Below are 19,741 nucleotides of genomic sequence, written 5' to 3' on the forward strand. Positions count from 1 at the left end.
AAAATAGATTATTAGCGATAAAAATAAGCTCATCGCTAATAACCATTTTGCTGTCGCAATATATCCAAAATTTTTTTTGCAACATTCACTACAAGAAAATGGATTATTAGTGATGAAAATAAGCTCATCGCTAATAACCATTTTGCTATCGCTAATACTATTAGCGATCGAATCCCATAGCTAAAAGCTTATCGAAAATAAGCTCGTCACTAATTATCATCATTAGCAACGATAAAATATCCATTGCTAATATGGATAATTAGCGATGGTATTAACGAAATCAAAGTCATCGCTAATATTTTTTTATTTTTAATTTTTTTATAATTAAAAACTATTAGCAATGACATTTGTCATCTATAATACTATCACTAATAATTTTTTATTTTAATTTTTTAATTAAAAAATTATCAATGATGGTATTTATCGTTTAGAATGTCATCATTAATAGTTTTTTATTTTTAATTTTTTTATTTAAAAATTATTAATGATGAATACCATCGCTAATACTGTCACTAATAGCTTTTTATTTTTTTTAAAAAAAATTATAATTAAATTTTTTTAAATATATTTTAATCACAATAATAAGTAATTATATTTTTTAAAACTTATTATAAATAAAATAATAATTATTTACTATAATTATAAATATAAAATTAATTATATTATATTAAAAATATAAGTTATATAATTTTATAAATTTATATTACTTTATAAGTATCAAAATTACATACATATAAAAAAAATCATGTAAGATCTTCCTTCTACTTCTGTATGTCCTCTTCAGTAGCTGATAGATAAGAGCTGGATGTCCTAGCATCCTGTAATAAAAAAATAAAATATTATTAATAAATTTTGATACGAAAATATATATGTCAATATGAAAATATATATTTTGATATACTACTTCGATTCTCGAAAAGATTATTTCTATATATTTCATTCGATAATACAGAGCAATAGATATTCTTGAGCCATCGATTGGATGGTTAGATTGAATTGTTACCTCCTAGATCCTATTTCTGAATTATTAATAAGTTTCGATATGAAAGTATATATGTCAATATGGAGGTATATATTTTGATATATTACTTCGATTGTCGAACAGATTATTTCTACATATTTCATTCAATGATACAGAGCTATAGACACTCCCGATCTATTGATTAGATAGTTAGATTAAATTTTTACTCCTTAAGTCCTATTCTCAGACTCAAGCTTAAATATGTGAAGCTTCTAAATATAAAAATTTAAAATAAATAAAAAAATATTAATAAACTTATCTATTGTGATGGCTGTAACAACGAGCCTAGCTGATCGCGTAGATATGGATTTCGAAGAATCTCAATGACCGTATCATAGATGGTATCTCGAAAGCTCTGAGATCGTTGGCTCTAAATCTTATGCACGACCTCCTCCACATGTGCATCACCTCACATCTGGATCGTCGAGGCCTGAGAAGAGGATGTCCAAGAGTATTAAGCTACTGGAGGGTCAAAGCTATAGTCGAATCCCATGACTCAGCTACTACTCACCCCTCTGATGGCCCTAAGGCATCCCTCGAGGTCAAGGAGGGGCTAAGAGGATAAGTCCTCACCGTGCCATGATACGAGATACTCCGCATAATTTATCTATCCAGTTTAGAAAGTTATTAGTCCATATATATCAGTATATATAAAAATTTAATAAATAATATTTTAAGTTAAATTTAATAAATAATATTTTAAGTTGTTACTGTGATTTGTTGAGATCTAGGATCTAAGTAATCATCAGTCCTCTCAAATTAGTGTGTGGCCTCCCATATCTGCAGCTATCTTGATGCACGACCAAACTGCCATATCTACAATAAATAAATAATAAAATAAAATTAATTAATTAATATATAATCAATTCAATATGAAATTAATTTAAATATAAAATTTTTATCAATCTATCGACCACAACATATGTGCCAATGGAGTCGTCAGTGTGCTTGATCGAATCTTGCTGGGTGGTCCAATTCTGTTGTGCCTTCTACCACCTACCAAAGTACTCTTCAGCGATCACAGAGGGCATCCCATATGTCTACCCGCATTCAGTGATCTGTGTAAGACATGCAATCCAATGGTGACTCGAAATTGGAGTGCTCTATGGCAGACTGCCTAAGGCTGTATAGCCCATCCCAAAGCCTAGGTGTGGCCACCTCTTCGAAGATTCGACGGTCAGCCTCCTCATCTTGAAGAGTCTCAAATTGATAGTACTCCTGCAAGTAGAAGTAAGTGTGTATTAATAAATAAAATACAAATCTACTATAAATTTAAAAATTAAATACTTTTCACTTATTAGGAATATCTCCCAAGCTGCATCATGAGCCCCTGACAGTCAACTAGAGAACTCGTTCACCGACCCCGGCATCAATCATTGGATGATCCTAAAAACCACATGAGGCATCTAAGGCTCTCTAAATGTGCTGCGAAATTTATTTTGATCAATAAATGTTAGACTCTAAAATGACTAAATTTTAAACATATTCAATGAAGATATAGTACTTATAAGCGACTCTGAATATAGACGAGCTGTCTATCCTTTGATCGAGTCAGAGATATCGCAAATCAGATGGCTCCTCTACCACGCCCTGACTTTGAGAGTCAGATGCTGCTTTGTATGATAGTGGGGTCATTGGTGACCCCACATCATCCGAATCTGATAGTATCAAGATATCATAAAAAGTGTTATATTAGATAATAAAAGATAAAACAACATAAAAGAGAATATCTAAAGTATTAGAGTTTATCACATGGTACGTGTGATGTAAAACTATGTGAGCTGGCTATATGAGAGCTCTCTCCTCGGTTATGATGGCTTCGACCTCTGAAAGATATGATCTATAATCTTTAAAAATAAAAATAAATAGATTCATGGATTAATTATATAATTATGGATGATAATGTAAGAGTTAAAATGATGCAAGATAAGTATTTAAAATGATTCAAGACAATGCAATAAATAAAATGATACCAGAAGGTCCTTTGTCCTGAGGATTGACTCCTTCCTTCTTAGGGTTGATTACTCATCTTTCTTTTCAGATATGTGGTACCCTTTGGATTCTTCTTCCGATTCTTCCTCTTTCTCCTCTTCTTCCACTTATTTATATTTTCTTCCTCTTCTTCTCCTTTTTGGATCGGATTATCCTTTAAAACAAACTTAGAATGATCTATCTCCTCTTGTCCTGGAGCATCCAACTCTACATCTATAAAAGACTGATGAACTTCATATGTTTCATCAATCTGAAAGTATTCTGGTATATGAGACTCTTCTTCTTCTTCTTCTTCTTCAAGCTCGTAATGAACGACTTAAAATTTAACCTTACATACAGCCCATCAATCTTTCATTCCTCTCTCCTTTGATGAAAAAGGAGTATAATACACTTGAATAGCTTGTTAGGCTAGCATAAAGGATCATTGACATATACTTTTGATCTATATTTGATTTCAATAAGCCTGTGCCGTGGATCAACCTTTATATAATTATCGGTATCATACTATCAGTACTTAAATAGAATGACACTACTACCTCTAATATAGGTCAACTTGATTATTTTTTTCAGAATTCTATAGTAGTCACTCTCCACCTTTGCCCACCAGCTGCCCTTTATACATACACCGCCTCTAACCATGTCTACCATTCTATTTGTGTCTCTGTCCTACTGACTTCTAACCCTTGCACTTGTCTCCCATATCTCTCTATGTAGGTACCAATGCTTGTAGTTTGACATAAATTCACTTCGATATAAATGGGCAATTATTATATCTCTATCAAGCATTTCTCTATTGACACATCTCTTATAAAGACAATGAGCCCATCTTTGAACTAAGAGTGCTACATTCTCAAAAATATAATCACAGAAGTATTTGACACTCTCCTTATATTTAGCAGAAATCATCCTGTCGACTACTCGACGGTCCATGGCACACTAAAGATTCTGCATATACAAATACAAAAAAAAATACTTATCAATTATTTTATTATTTAAAATAGATTACATAATAAATACATCCTATCATTAACTAATAGATATAGAAGGTCATATCCCATGCAGGAATTGCATTAATTCTATAGGTCAATTATAGTAATCAAATGATACGCAATAGGGGCTGAAAAAAATTTTGATAGTATTTCTCCTTAGTTCTTACCACACGACTGAAGATGTGAGAGGAGAATTAAAGAAAAATACTGAGCAAAATTTTTTTCAAACTCTTAACATACCATTTGATTACTATAATTATTTATAAAATTAATTATAATTTTTAAACTATCAAAACTGGACAGTCAATTGATAAATATACATAATTCTTCCATCTGTACAAAAATATATAAATATATGGATGTCATAAATATGTATATTAATCAAAAGATGGGTCTACGATTCTATGTAATACAAATTTTTTAAAAACAAGTGACTGAGTAGGAAAAAAAAGAACAAAAGTAGGGCAAAGCAAGAGCAAAAAGAAACTCAGAAGATGCAATATATGTTTTATTACTTCAAAAATTAATTTTGGTGATCGCAAACTATTTGAGGACTACTAATATGTTTCTTATCTTTCAAGAATATTTTTATGATATTTCAGATAGTCTAAAAGATTGAATTTGAAAAACTTCATCAAATATACCAAAGTTGAAGTTTCTACAAATTAGAGAAGTTTTTCGAAGCCTTCTGAGAGTGTCCAATTGATTTGAAGTCATTTGAGAATGTTTGAAAGTGTTCTGATAAGTTTTGGATCTTAAATGTATGAAAAACTAGATTGATACAAAATGAAGCGACCCATCTGGATCATCTCCTTTCATTGGGTAGTCGACATGTCTTATTTTGGCTCATGACATGCAATAGGACGACCCACTTAGGACGATCCATGCAATGGGACGATCCGCTTAGGATGATTCTTGAGACCTTGAGATCAAAATAGAAAGCTGAACTTTCTGTCTAACGAATTAAGATGCCCCATGGGACATCCCATTGTCAGTGGGACGTCCTATGGGATGTCCCATTCCTATGAGCATGCGCAACGACTAGTTTTCAACCTGTTTTTAGTATATTTAATATGCATTAAATACTCTCCAATGGCTCTAAACTAACTCTAAGATATTTTCAAGGATAAATGGTGACTATAATACTCTCTTGAAGTAGAAAATCATAAATTTTGCAAGCATTCAAAGTTTACATCTGAGAAAAGTTTAAAAAGCCCTAAAGGAGAGAAAAGAAGTATTCAATCACCTCACCAACCACTCTCCAGCTACAATCAAGTATACAATTCATTGAGTGTTCAACAAAAGCTTCTTTCCCTTAAGTATTATATTTCTATTACATTTATTATGTTTATTTAAGGAGATATTATGCTGAATTTGCTATACTCTATTTTTCTCATATTGTATTTGGGTTTTTGAGTTTTAAGGATTCCAAAACTCATTTGGATTGATCTAATTTGAAATCGAATTATTGAGGGTTGACTTGTATCCAAAAAATAAGTATTCTTGCTTGGATAGCAAAGATTGGAGTTGTCCGATATGTTGTAACTTTAAAATCTTTTTAGTGGATTGAATTTTCAAGTAGAAACTTGAGAAGTAGATGTAGGTGCAAGGTTGGCACCGAACCACTATAAATTTTTTATGTTTGTTGTACTTACATCTTTTTATTTAATTTTTATGATTTATACTTGCATACCTATCATTTGTGTTTGAATTCATTTTCATTGAAAATCAACCCACTCCACTCAAACACTTTAGCACATCACTTTAAGTGCACTAATCTTAAAATTTTTAAAAAAGACCCAATTTACCCTCTCTCTTAGGCTCCATATCTGGGCAATAAGTGGTATCAGAGCTCGGTGCTCTAGCCCTTACTTGATTTAACCATTAAAAGTCAAAGATCAATGGCAGCCCAATTTGGCACATCACTAGCCGAGGGGTAATCCACCAACCGACTTTCACTGTTTAATGGGTCTAACTACACCTATTGAAAATCTCGAATGAGAATTTTTATTTAAGCACTTGACTATGATATGTGGAGTGTGATAGTAAATGGATCACATATACCCATTAAATTGATTAATGGTGTGTCTCTCCCTAAGTCTGAAGGTGAATGTGATGAATTTGATAAGAAAATAGCTCAGCTCAATGCTAAAGTCATAAATATTTTATATTATATTTTAGATATAAATAAATTTAATTATATTTTTACATGCAATTATGTTAAAAAAATTTGAAATAGGTTAGAAGTCACATATGAAGGCACAAACCAAGTAAAAGAGTCTAAGATAAATATGCTTGTGCATAACTATGAACTGTTTAAAATAGAACCTGAAAAGTCAATAACTCAAATGTTCATCTATTTCATTGACATCATAAATAGTTTAAAAAGTCTTGGCAAATATTATTCTAACAGTGATCTTGTAAAAAAAATGCTCAGGTCCTTACCAAGATCGTGGGAGGCAAAGGTCACTGCAATTTAAAAAGCCAAGGATTTAAATATTCTACCATTGGAGGAGCTTCTTGGATCCCTCATGACTTATGAACTAATCATGAAGCAACACTCTAAGGAGAAAATAAGAAGAAAGAAGACTATCGCTCTCAAGTCGACTGTTCAGAAAGAAGAAGATACAAAAAAATCAAACAATAGCAGGGAAGATGAGGATTTGGCCCTGATCACCAAAAAATTTAGATACTTCATGAGGAGAAAGAGACAAGGGATCAAGAGAAGACCACCAACGAAGGAAGAGCTGAGTAAAGAAAAAAAAGATCAGCCCATCATTTGTTATGAGTGCAAGAAGCCAAGCCACTTCAGATCAGAATGCCCCCAACTCAAGAAATATCAAAAGAAGTTCAAGAAGAAAAAGGCTATGAAGGCGACATAGAGCGACAGTGATAACTCCACCACAGATGAAAAATCTCATGAAGAAGCTAACCTATGCCTTATGGCATATGAAAATAAGGTAGCTTTCGAAACTCAAAATAAATTTACTTATGATGAACTGCTAGAAGCTTTTCATAAACTTTTGAATGATCTAAAAGAATTAAAAATAAAAAATAAAAATCTAAAATTAAGAAACCAAATATTAGTTAAAGAAAAAGAAGAAGTTGATAATAAAAATAAAGAATTAGAACTAAAGAATCAGTCCCTATTAAAAGAAAAAGATGAATTTTCAAGCCATAACGAAACTCTTGTAAAAGAAAATCAAAAACTAAAGAAAGAGGTAACCAAGTTAAAACCTATAGTTGATAGATTTACATTAAGTTCAAATAAACTTCAGATGATCATTGATAGTCAAAAAGCTATATATGATAAAGCTGGATTTGGCTATAATACTCTTAGAAAATAAAAATTTTTAAAAAATATTTTTGTCAATGCATCTATAAAAAAATTATCAAATATTACTTATTTTAAATGTGTGAAAGTAGGCATAAAGCTTATTCATGTTTATCAAATAAATTTGATGATAGAAATATTAAGAAAATATAAGTTTCAAAAGGAACCATTATGACTAACTCCAAAGGACCCAAGTTAGCTTGGGTACCTAAGGTTAAAACTTGATTTCATATGTACAGATGTGTCTTACATCCCAAGCAACAAAACGGAAGTGGTATCTTGATAGTAGATGCTCAAGACACATGACTGATGATGAATCTCAATTCATCACTTTGGAAGTCAAGAATAGAGGGATGGTCACCTTTGGAGATAATGGCAAAGGGAAGATCATCGGTATTGATAACATTGGTATCACTCCCTCCACTTGTATTAAAAATATATTACTTGTAGATGATCTTAAGCATAATCTTTAAAGTATTAGTCAATTATGTGATAAAAGTTATAAAGTAGTTTTTGAATCATCCATGTGTATTGTAACTAGTCCCTCTAACGTTAGTACTAGATTCATTGGACATAGGCATGGCAATGTATATATGGTTGATTTGGATAATCTATCCTTACAAAATATGTAATGCTTTGTGAACATGAATGTTAAAATTAATGAGACTAGTTGGCTTTGGTACCATAGGTTTGCACATATTAGTATGCATATACTTTCTAAAATCATTAAAAAAAATTTAATTTTTGATTTGTTAAAAATTAATTTTGATAAAGATAAAATTTATGATGCATGTCAATTAGGTAAACAAATAAGAATTTTTTTTAAATCTAAAAATATTATTTCAACTTCTAAACCTTTAGAACTCTTACATATAAATTTCTTTAGTCCTACAAGGATAGCTAGTCTAAGAGAAAAAAAATATGATTTTATAATTATTGATGATTTTTTATATTTTATTTGAATTTTATTTTTAGCTTCTAAGGATGAAGTATTTTCAGCATTCTCTAAGTTTTGTTGAAAGGTTTTGAATGAAAAAGATTTATCAATTATTTTTATTCGAAGTGACCATGGCATTAAATTTAAAAATAAAGATTTTAAAAAATTTTATGATGAAAAGGGTATAGATCATAACTTTTCAATACCTAGAACACTACAACAAAATAGAATTATTGAAAGAAAAAAATAGAATCCTAGAAGAAATGGTCCGTACCATGCTACGTGAATATAAGCTCCTAAAGTACCTTTGGGCAGAAGCAATTAACACAGCATATTATATTTTAAATCATACTTTAATAAGATCAATTTTAAAGAAAATACTTTATGAGTTATGGAAGGATAAAAAATTTAATATAGGTTATTTTCATATTTTTGATTGTCGGTATTTTATTTTAAATAATGGCAAAGATAGCTTAGGCAAAGTTGATGCTAAATCTAATGAAACTATCTTTCTTGGCTATTCTACTTCTAGCAAAATCTTTAGAATATTTAATAAAAGAACACTAGTAGTAGAAGAGTTAATTCATGTAGTTTTTGATAAAATTAATGATCTTTCATCAAGAAAGAAAGAGGGTGATGATGATGCAGGTATCATAGAAGATGGAATAAAAGAGCTCACCATCAATGACTCAGTTGAGCGAAACAAAGATCATTTAGAAGAAAAACATGAGGATGAAAGTATCAATAATCAGAACATTTAAGAATAATCTCAAGACACAGATAATCTTCCAAAAGAATGGAGGTATATCTACAATCATCCAAAAGAATTAATAATTGATGATCTGATATAAGGAGTAAAAACTAGATCCTCTCTTAGAGATGTTTGTAACTTTGTAGTTTTTATTTCACATCTAAAATCTAAAACAATGGATGAAGCTAAAAAAGACCATAACTGGATAATTATCATGCAAGAAGAGCTAAATCAATTTGAAAGAAACAATGTATGGACACTAGTTGCTAGACCTAAAAATCACTCTATAATAGGAACTAAATAGGTATATAAGAATAAATTAGATGAAGATGAAAATATAATAAGAAATAAAGTAAGATTAGTTGCTAAAGGATATACTCAACAAGAAAAAATTAATTTTGATGAAATATTTGCTCCTGTTACTAGATTAGAAGCCATAAGAATGCTACTTGCTTTTACTTGTTTTATGAATTTTAAACTGTTTTAAATGAATGTTAAGAGTACTTTTCTAAATGGTTATATTGCTAAAGAAGTATATGTAGAATAACCTTCTGATTTTGAAAATCATAAATTTTTAGATCATATATTTAAGTTAAACAAAGCTTTATATGGATTAAAACAAGCTCCTAGGACTTGGTATGAAAGATTGAGTAAGTTTTTATTAGAAAATAAGTTTTTAAGAAAAAAAATTGATACTACTCTTTTTATAAAAAGAAAATTAAAGAAATTTTAGTTATACAGATATATGTTGATGACATTATATTTGAGTCTACTAATGAAAATTTATTCCAAGAGTTTGCCTAGCTCATGTCGAGGGAGTTCAAGATGAACATGATGGGAGAACTCACTTTCTTCTTCAAACTCCAGATTAAACAAATGAAGGAGGGGATTTCCATCACCCAAAGTAAGTATACAAGAGAACTATTAAAGAAAGTTGGAATGGAGAGCTCAAAAATTGTAAGTACACCTATGACCCATTTCTGTAAATTAAAAAAAAATGAGCATGGTAAAAATATTGATTTTCAAAGCTCTATAGAGGCATGATAAGCTCTTTATTATATCTGAGTGCTAGTAGACCTGATATAATGTTCAGTGTATGCATGTGTGCTAGATATCAGTAAAATCCTAAAGAATCTTACTTAAATGTTATTAAGAAAATTTTTAGATACTTAAAAGAAACACAAAATCTAGGACTTTGGTTTTCAAAATAATCTTCTATGGATTTAATAGGTTACTCAGATGCAGACTTTGCTGGATGTAAAATAGATAAGAAAAGTACTAGTGAAACTTGTCAATTTTTAAGAGTAAACTAAATCTTTTGGTTTAGCAAAAAATAAAATTTGATAGCGTTGTCTACGGCTGAGGTCGAATGTATTGTAGTCAAAAGTTGCTGTGCTCAAATTCTGTGGATTAAGCAATAACTCATAGATTTTGGTGTTGAACTTAAAAATATTCCCGTAAGATGTGATAATACTAGTGCCATCAATTTGACTAAAAATCTAATTCAACACTCTTGATCAAAATATATTGAAATTAGACATTATTTCATAAGAGAATATGTTCAAAATAATGATATAACACTTGAATACATAAATACTAAAAAATAACTAGCTGACATTTTTACCAAAGCACTTAATGAAAATAAATTTTGTGAAATTAGAAGAGAATTGGATATCTTAGACCCTTCTGCTTGAATTTCAATTATAATTTTACTCTTAAATTTTTTTTAAATTTTTTTGACTTCATTATCTTAATTTTGGGAGCCATTTATCTTTTTTTGAGAAATTTTTAAGATAATTAAAAATCATCAATGCTATTTAGATAACTTTTTGAATTTTTTTTCATTAAAATATTCAATCAAAAGTCATACCAAAATTTATCTAGACTCCTCATGATCATCTCAACTCGATATGACTAATTTCAATTTTTTTGAATTTTTTTATTTTTTTAATATTTTTTCAATCGCCTGATGCAACTCTGGATGGGGCATCCTATGGGGCTTCCCATTTGAACGGGTTTGGTTCTTCTCATGTGAGCCGACCTGTTTCCTATTCATTAAATAGACTTTTGGGGCATCTCAAACTCCAAAACCCTTACTCTCCCTCTCATCCCAAACCTTGTAATCTCCTTCTAGATCTCCACAAACCTTAAAATCTCACAAAATTGTGGATCATTCTCCCCAAATTTCTAGTTCTCACGGCTCATCCTCTTGATTTCCCCAAATTTCAAATCCTAACCCACAAAATCGATGAGAAACTCTCCAAAACCCTCTTCTCCTTTTCATTTCCCTTCATTTCTCATCCCTTTCAACCCTCTTGATCAATTTCCCTCCTCTCTTTGGGACAATGGCCCCCAAAATGAGATTGCTGCAAAGAAGGAAGTCTGTTAGATCTTTGGAGGCTGAGAAATGGAGGAAGAAGGCAGCTCAAGAATCAATCCAAGCTTCTCCACCGGTCACACCAAGTAAGATCCCTCTATCTATAAGAAAAGTTGCTTTGGGAAAAAATATAGATTTTAAATTTTTGAGGAATGATGGTTTTTCAATTGGAGAAAAAATAATTAAGCAAGGATGAAGATTTTCTCTAAATTTGTCTGACCCAATTTATATTGATTTGGTCAAGAAATTTTACTCGAATTTAGTTTTCTCTAATGGTATTTTGAGGTTAGCTGTGAAGGGAGTCCAAATCATTTTGAATGCACCTAAGCTAGGAAGATTACTTTAGATGTCTTGTGAGGGTAGTTGCCTAGATGAGCTACCTAAAAAGAAAATTGGACTTAGAACTATCCTTGGGAGAGATGATGTAGAAGGATTTCAGAAAATAGAGGCTAAGGATCTGAGTGTGGAGATGAGGTTGCTCCACCACATGGTGTCTAGGATTTTCTTCCCCAGAGAGAGAAGATATGATTTGATGACTAGTAGGGATATCTGTCTGATGCACCATGTTATTTTTGAGACTCTCCTGAATCTATCTTTTCTGATGATCGATGCCATGAGGAAAGCCTTGAATAGTTCCAAGGATCCCTTGCCATATGGCATGGCTCTCACAGTGATTTTTTGGGAGTTTGTAGTGAGTTTTGAGGGAGAGATTGTTTGTAGACCGTCATACACCGACACCTACAATAACCACTCCCTTCGGCACATGGGTTTTGTCAGAGTTGATGGACGTTGGGCCAAGGATTGTGCAGCTATAGTTGAGGAGGAGGATGATGAGGAGGAGGAGCATGCTGAGGGAGAGGGTCCATCTTCACCTGTGCCCAGGTCGAGTCCAGTTGATCATCCTATTTTGGAGTCTGAGGCAGAACCCTCAGTCTAGAATACCCCCATCGAGCTGCATCGTGCCATCATTTAGCTAGGGGGATGAGGTTATGGGACTGCTGGTTGAGAGAGTAGCAAGAATTCTATCTGTTCAGCAGTAGTAGTTCCAGGATCAGATACTCTAGAAGCTTTATCAGTTTTAGATGTATTAGGAGTAGATTCTCCAGCAGGTGCAGCAGCAGCAGTAGCAGTATCGCCAGCCTCCAACGAATTCTTTTTCTGATCCTTTTTCAGACTCTTCTATTGTACTATACATTTTCTCATTGATGGAGCTTTTATCTGATTTGAGTACTAGACTGGAGGGTGTAGAGAGCTCCCTACTCAGATTCAATGGTAGGATTTTTAATATAGAGAGGGAGATCAGACAGATTGTAGATTCTCTATCGACGGATTGTAGAAGAGGCACATCGACCTCTTCTACACCTCAGCTGGATGACTTAGCTTGAGTGATAGAGAGACTCCACAGCCAGCTTCGTTCTTCTCTTGAACTGATTCAGACAGACATCAGAGACTCTAGAGACTTTGTATCTGTTGATCTAGATGGGTTTTGACTTACAGTAAGGGAGATCTTGTCCCAGCTTGATGCTATTAGGACTCAGCTTCAATCTAGGCCCTCTGCATCTAGTGAGCCAATCTTTGTTCAGTCCATTGCTTTCCGTCCTCCGATATCTTTCTCTCAGACCAGAACCTTCGATCGAGGATAAGGCTAATCATGTTTTGCCTATCTTGATCTCGTGCTCGATGCCTAGTCTCACTGATTTCATTATTTTGTATTAGGTTAGTTATATTTTGTAGATTAGATGTATGAGAGCTTTATACTCATAGACATATATTATGACTCTTGTAATCTCTCTTTTTGATGTTAATGAGTGAAGTTATTATTATTTTATTTGGCTCATTTCTTATTTTGATACTTGAATGAATGTACTATTACTTTGATACTTGACATACAACCATGAAAAATCTTACTCCCTTTAGTCTATTTTTTGATGATGTCAAAAAGGGGAAGAATGCTCTTGATGGTATCATAATGGTAAAAATAGTGTATTTATTGCTCCAAAAATTGATTTTGATGATCACAAACTATTTGAGGAGACTACTAATGTATTTCTTATCCTTGAAGATTATTTTTATGATATTTTAGATAGTCCAAGAAATTGAGTTTGAAAAGCCTCATCGAGTGTGCCAAATTAAAGTTTTTGCAAGTTGGAGAGATTTTCGAAGGCTTTTGAAAATGTCCAAATCATTTAAAAGTATTTGAAAGTATTCAGGTAAGTTTCAAATTTTAAATACATAAAAAACTGGGTTGGCACAAAATGGAGCGATCCATTTGGGTCATCCCCTTTTATTTGATAGCCGGTACGTCTATTTTTGGCTCATGGCACGTAGTGGGATGATCTATCTGAGAGGACCCATACAGTGGGATAACCCATCTGGGACGATCTTTGAGACTCTGAGACCAAAATAGAAAGCTGAAGTTTCTGTCTGGCCAATTGAGATGACCCATGGGACGTCCCATTGTCAGTGGAATGTCCCATTCCTGTGAGCATGCGTAATAATTAGTTTTTAGCACATTTTAATGCATTTAATGTGTATTAAACACACTCCAACAGCTCTAAACCAACTCTAAGATATTCTCAAGGGTAAATGATAACTATAAATACTCTCTTAAAGTGGAAAATTAAAAAGTTTTGTAAGCATTCAATTTTAAATCTGAGAAAAGCTCATTCAACCTTAAAAGAGATAAAAGAAGCATTTAATCACTTCACCAACCACTCTCCAGCAGTAATTAAGTGTGAAATTCATTGAGGGTGTTCAACAAAAGCTTCTTCCCCTTGAGTATTATATTTTTATTACATTTATTATATCTATTTAAGAGAATTGTATGCTGAATTTTTTGTACCCTATTTTTTTTAAAATTATATTTAGGTTTTTGAATTTTGAAAGGTTTCAAAACTTGATTGGGTTGATCCAAATCTTGAATTGGATTATTGAGGATTGGCTTGTACCTAAAAAATAAGTGTTCTTGCTTGATAGCAAGGGTTGGAAGTATCCGACGCAGTGTATCTTCGAAATCCATTTAGTGGATTGAATTCTCAAATGGAGACTTGGAGAGTGGATGTAGGTGCATGGTTGGCACCAAATCATTATAAATTATTTATGTTTGTTGTGCTTGCATCTCTTTACTAGTTCTTTGTGTCTTGTTCTTGCCATCCTTTTATTTGATTTCGAATTCATATTTATTGAAAATCAACCCACTTCACTCAAACACTTTAGCATATTGTTTAAGTGCATTAATTTTTAAAATTTTAAAAAGACCCAATTCACTCTCCCTCTTGGGCTCCATATCTGGGCAACAAGTGGTATCAGAGTCTGGTGCTCTAGTTCTTGCTTGATTTAACCATCAAGAGCTAAAAGTCTATGGCAGTCCAATTTGGCACATCCCTAGCCAAGGGGCAATCCACAAACCGATCTTTACTTTTCAATGGATTAAACTACACCTATTGAAAAGCTCAGATGAGAATTTTTATTCAAGCACTTGACTATGATATATGGAGTGTTATAGTAAATGGACCTTACACACCCACTAAATTGATTGATGGTGTGTCTCTTCCTAAGCCGGAAGGTGAATGGGATGAGTTTGATAAGAAAATGACTCAGCTCAATGCTAAAATTATGAATATTTTATATTATGCTTTGGATGTTAATGAATTTAATCATATTTTTACATATAATTCAGCTAAAAAAATTTGGGATAGGTTAGAAGTCACACACAAAGGCACAAACAAGTAAAAGAATCTAAGATCAATATGCTTGTGCACAACTATGAACTATTTAAAATAGAATCTAAAGAATCAATAACTCAAATATTCACTTATTTCACTGACATCATAAATGGTTTAAAAAGTCTTGACAAATATTATTCTAACAGTGATCTTATGAGAAAAGTACTCAGATCCTTACCAAAATCATGAGAGACAAAGTCACTGCAATCCAAGAGGTCAAGAATTTGAATACTCTACCATTGGAGGAGCTGCTTGAATCTTTTATGACTCATGAACTGATCATGAAGCAACACACTGAGGAGGAAACTAGAAGAAAGAGGACCATAACCCTCAAATCGACAGCTTAGAAAGAAGAAGACTCAGAAAAATCAAACAATAGTGAAAAAGATGAGGACTTGACCTTATTACCAAAAAAATTAGATGCTTCATGAGGAGAAAAAGATAGGAGACAAGAGAAGACCACCAGTTAAGGAGGAGCCGAGCAAAGAAAAGATAAAAGAACAGCCCATCATCTGCTATGAATGCAAGAAGTCTGGCCACTTCAGATCAGAATGCCCCCAGCTCAAGAAAGATCAAAAGAAGTTCAATAAGAAGAAGGCCATGATGGCTATATGGAGTGATAATGATGACTCCACCACTGATGAAGAAACTCATGAAAAAGCCAACCTGTGCCTTATGGCATATGAAAATGAGGTATCACCCAAAACTCAAAGTGAATTTACTTATGATGAACTGTTAGAAGTTTTTCATGAACTTGTAAGTAACCTAAAAGAATTAAGAATAAAAAATAAAAATCTAAAATCAAGAAACCAAGTATTAGCTAAGAAAAATAAAGAATTAAAACTAAAGAGTCAGTCTCTAATAAAAAAAAAGATGAACTTTTTAGTCAAAATAAAACTCTTGTAAAAGAAAATAAAAAGCTAAAGGAAGAAGTAACCAAGTTAAAACCTATAGTTGACAAATTTATATTAAGTTTAAACAAACTTCAGATGATCATTGACAGTCAAAAGGCTGTATATGATAAAGTCGGACTTGGCTATAACACTCTAAGAAAACAAAAATCTTTCAAAAATATTTTTGTCAATGCATCTACAAGAAAATTATCAAATATTACTTGCTTTAGATGTGGCAAGATAGGGCATAAAACTTATTCATGTTTATCAAATAAATTTGATGCTAAAACTATTAAGAAAATTTAGATTCCAAAAGGAACCATTGTGACTAACCCCAAAGGACCTAAGTTAGCTTGGGTACTTAAAGTTAAAACTTGATTTCATGTATGCAAGTATGTCTTGCATCCTAAGCAATAAAATAGAAATGGTATCTTGACAGTGGATGCTCAAGATATATGACTGGTAATGAATCTCAATTCATCACATTAGAAGTCAAAAATGGAGGGATGGTCACTTTTGAAGATAATTGCAAAGGAAAGATCATCGATAGTGATAATATTGGTATCACTCTCTCTACTTATATTGAAAATATATTACTTGTAGATAGACTTAAGCATAATCTTTTAAGTATTAGTCAATTATGTGATAAAGATTATAAAGTAATTTTTGAATCATCTATGTGCATAGTAACTAGTCCCATTGATGTTAGCATTAGATTTATTGGACATAGGTATGGCAATGTATACATAATTGATTTGGATAATCTATCCTTATAAAATATGCAATGTCTTGTGACCATGAATGCTAAAATTAATGAGACTAGTTGGTTTTGGCACCGTAGGCTTGCACATATTAGTATGCACACACTTTCTAAAATCATTAAAAAAGATTTAGTTGTTGGTTTATCAAAAATTAATTTTGACAAAAGATAAAATTTATAATGCATGTCAATTAGGTAAACAAACAAGAGTTTTCTTTAAATCTAAAAATATTATTTCAACTTTTAAATCTCTAGAACTCTTGCATATAGATTTATTTGGTCCTACAAGGACAACAAGTCTAGGAGAAAAAAGATATGATTTTGTAATCATTGATAATTTTTCATATTTTACTTGAATTTTATTTTTAGCTTCTAAGGATGAAGCATTTTCAGCTTTCTCTAAGTTTTGTCGAAAGATTTCAAATGAAAAAGGCTTACAAATTATTTCTATTCGAAGAGACCATGACATTGAATTTGAAAATAAAGATTTTAAAAAATTTTGTGATGAAAAAGGTATAAATTATAACTTTTCAGCACCTAGAACACCACAACAAAATAGAGTAATTTAAAAAAAAATAGAATCTTAGAAGAAATGATCCGTACCATGCTATGTGAAAGCAAACTCTCAAAGTACTTTTGGACAGAAGTAATTAACACAGCATGTTACATTCTAAATCGTGCCTTGATAAGATAATTTTTAAAGAAAATACCTTATGAATTATGGAAGGATAGAAAACCTAATATAAGCTATTTTCATATTTTTGGTTGTCGATGTTTTGTTCTAAATAATGGCAAAGATAACTTAAGTAAATTTGATGCTAAATCTGATGAAGCTATCTTTCTTGGCTATTTCACTTCTATTAAAGCTTTTAGAGTATATAATAAAAAAATACTAGTAGTGAAAGAGTCAATTCATGTTATTTTTGATGAAACTAATAATCTTCCATCAAGAAAGAGAGAGGATGCTGATGATACAGGTATCATAGAAGATGGAATGAAAGAGCTCACTCTCAATGACTTAAATGAGCAAAACAAAGATCAATTGGATGAAAAGCATGAAGATGAAAACATCAATGATCAGAACATTCAAGAACAACCTCAAGAAATAGGTAATCTTCCACAAGAATGAAGGTATATACATAATCATCCTAAAAAATTAATAATTGGTGATCTGACATAAGGAGTAAGAACTAGATCCTCACTTAGAGATGTTTGTAATTATGTAGCCTTTGTTTCACATCTAGAACCTAAAACAATAGATGAAGTAGAAAAAGATCATAACTGGATAATTACCATGCAAGAAGAACTAAATCAATTTGAAAGAAACAATGTATGGACAGTAGTTGCTAGACCTAAAAATCATCCCATAATAAGAACTAAATGGGTATACAGAAATAAATTAGATGAAGATGGAAATTAATAAGAAAAAAAGAAAGATTAGTTGCTAAGGGATATAATCAACAAGAAAGAATTAATTTTGATGAAACATTTGCTCCTATTGCTAGATTAGAAGCCATAAGAATGCTTCTTGCTTTTGCTTATTTTATGAATTTTAAATTATTTTAAATGGATGTTAAGAGTACTTTTTTAAATGGTTATATTACTGAAGAAGTATATGTTGAACAATCTCCTGATTTTAAAAATCATAAATTTTTAGATCATGTATTTAAATTGAATAAAGCTTTATATGGATTAAAATAGGCTCCTAGGGTATGGTATGAAAGATTAAGTAAATTTTTATTAGAAAATAATTTTTCAAGAGAAAAAATTGATACTACTCTTTTTATAAAAAGAAAAGATAAAGAAATTCTAGTCATACAGATATATGTTGATGATATTATATTTAGATCTACTAATGAAGATTTGTGCCAAGAGTTTGCCAAGCTCATGCAGAAGGAGTTCGAGATGAGCATGAAGGGAGAACTCAATTTCTTCCTCAAACTCCAGATTAAACAAACAAAGGAAAGGATCTCCATCACCCAAAGTAAGTACATAAGAGAATTGTTAAAAAAATTTGAAATAGAGAGTTAAAAAATTATAAGTACACCTATGACCCCCTCCTGTAAATTAGATAAAGATGAGTATGGTAAAAGTATTGATTCAAAGCTCTATAGAGGCATGATAGGCTCTCTGTTGTATCTGACTGTAAGTAGACCTGATATAATATTCAGTGTATGCATGTGTACTAGATATCAATCAAATCCTAAGGAATCTCACTTAAATACTGTTAAAAAAAATTTAGATACTTAAAAGAAATACAAAATCTAGGTCTTTAATTTTTAAAACAATCTTCTATAGACTTAATAGGTTATTCAGATGCAGACTTTGTTGGATGTAAACTAGATAGAAAAAGTACTAGTGAAACTTATCAATTTCTAGGAGTAAACTTAATCTCTTGATTCAGCAAGAAATAAAATTCAGTGGCATTGTCTACGGTCGAGGCCGAATACATTGCAGCTGAAATTTGCTATACTCAAATTCTATAGATTAAGTAACAACTCATAGATTTTGATATTAAACTTAAAAATATCTCCATAAAATGTGATAATACTAGTGCCATCAATTTGATCAAAAATTTAATTCAACACTTTAGGTCAAAACACATTAAAATTAGACATCATTTCATAAAATAATATGTTCAAAATAATGACATAAGACTTGAATACATAAATATTGAAAATCAATTAGCAGATATTTTTACAACAGTATTTAATAAAAATAAATTTTATGAAATCAGAAGAGAATTGGGTATCTTAGACCCTTCTGCTTGAATTTCTACTATTTTTTCACTCCTAAAATTCATCTTAAAATTTTTTGCCTCATTATCATAATTTTGAGAGCCATCTACCATTTTTTGAGAATTTTTTAAGTCAATTAAAAAATCCATCAGTGCTATTCAGATACCTTCTCAAATTTTATCATTGAAATATTCAATAAAAAATCTCATCAAAATTTATCTAAA

This window comes from Elaeis guineensis, chromosome 8 (genome assembly GCF_000442705.2).
Source record: "Elaeis guineensis isolate ETL-2024a chromosome 8, EG11, whole genome shotgun sequence".
Classification (NCBI taxonomy): domain Eukaryota; kingdom Viridiplantae; phylum Streptophyta; class Magnoliopsida; order Arecales; family Arecaceae; genus Elaeis; species Elaeis guineensis.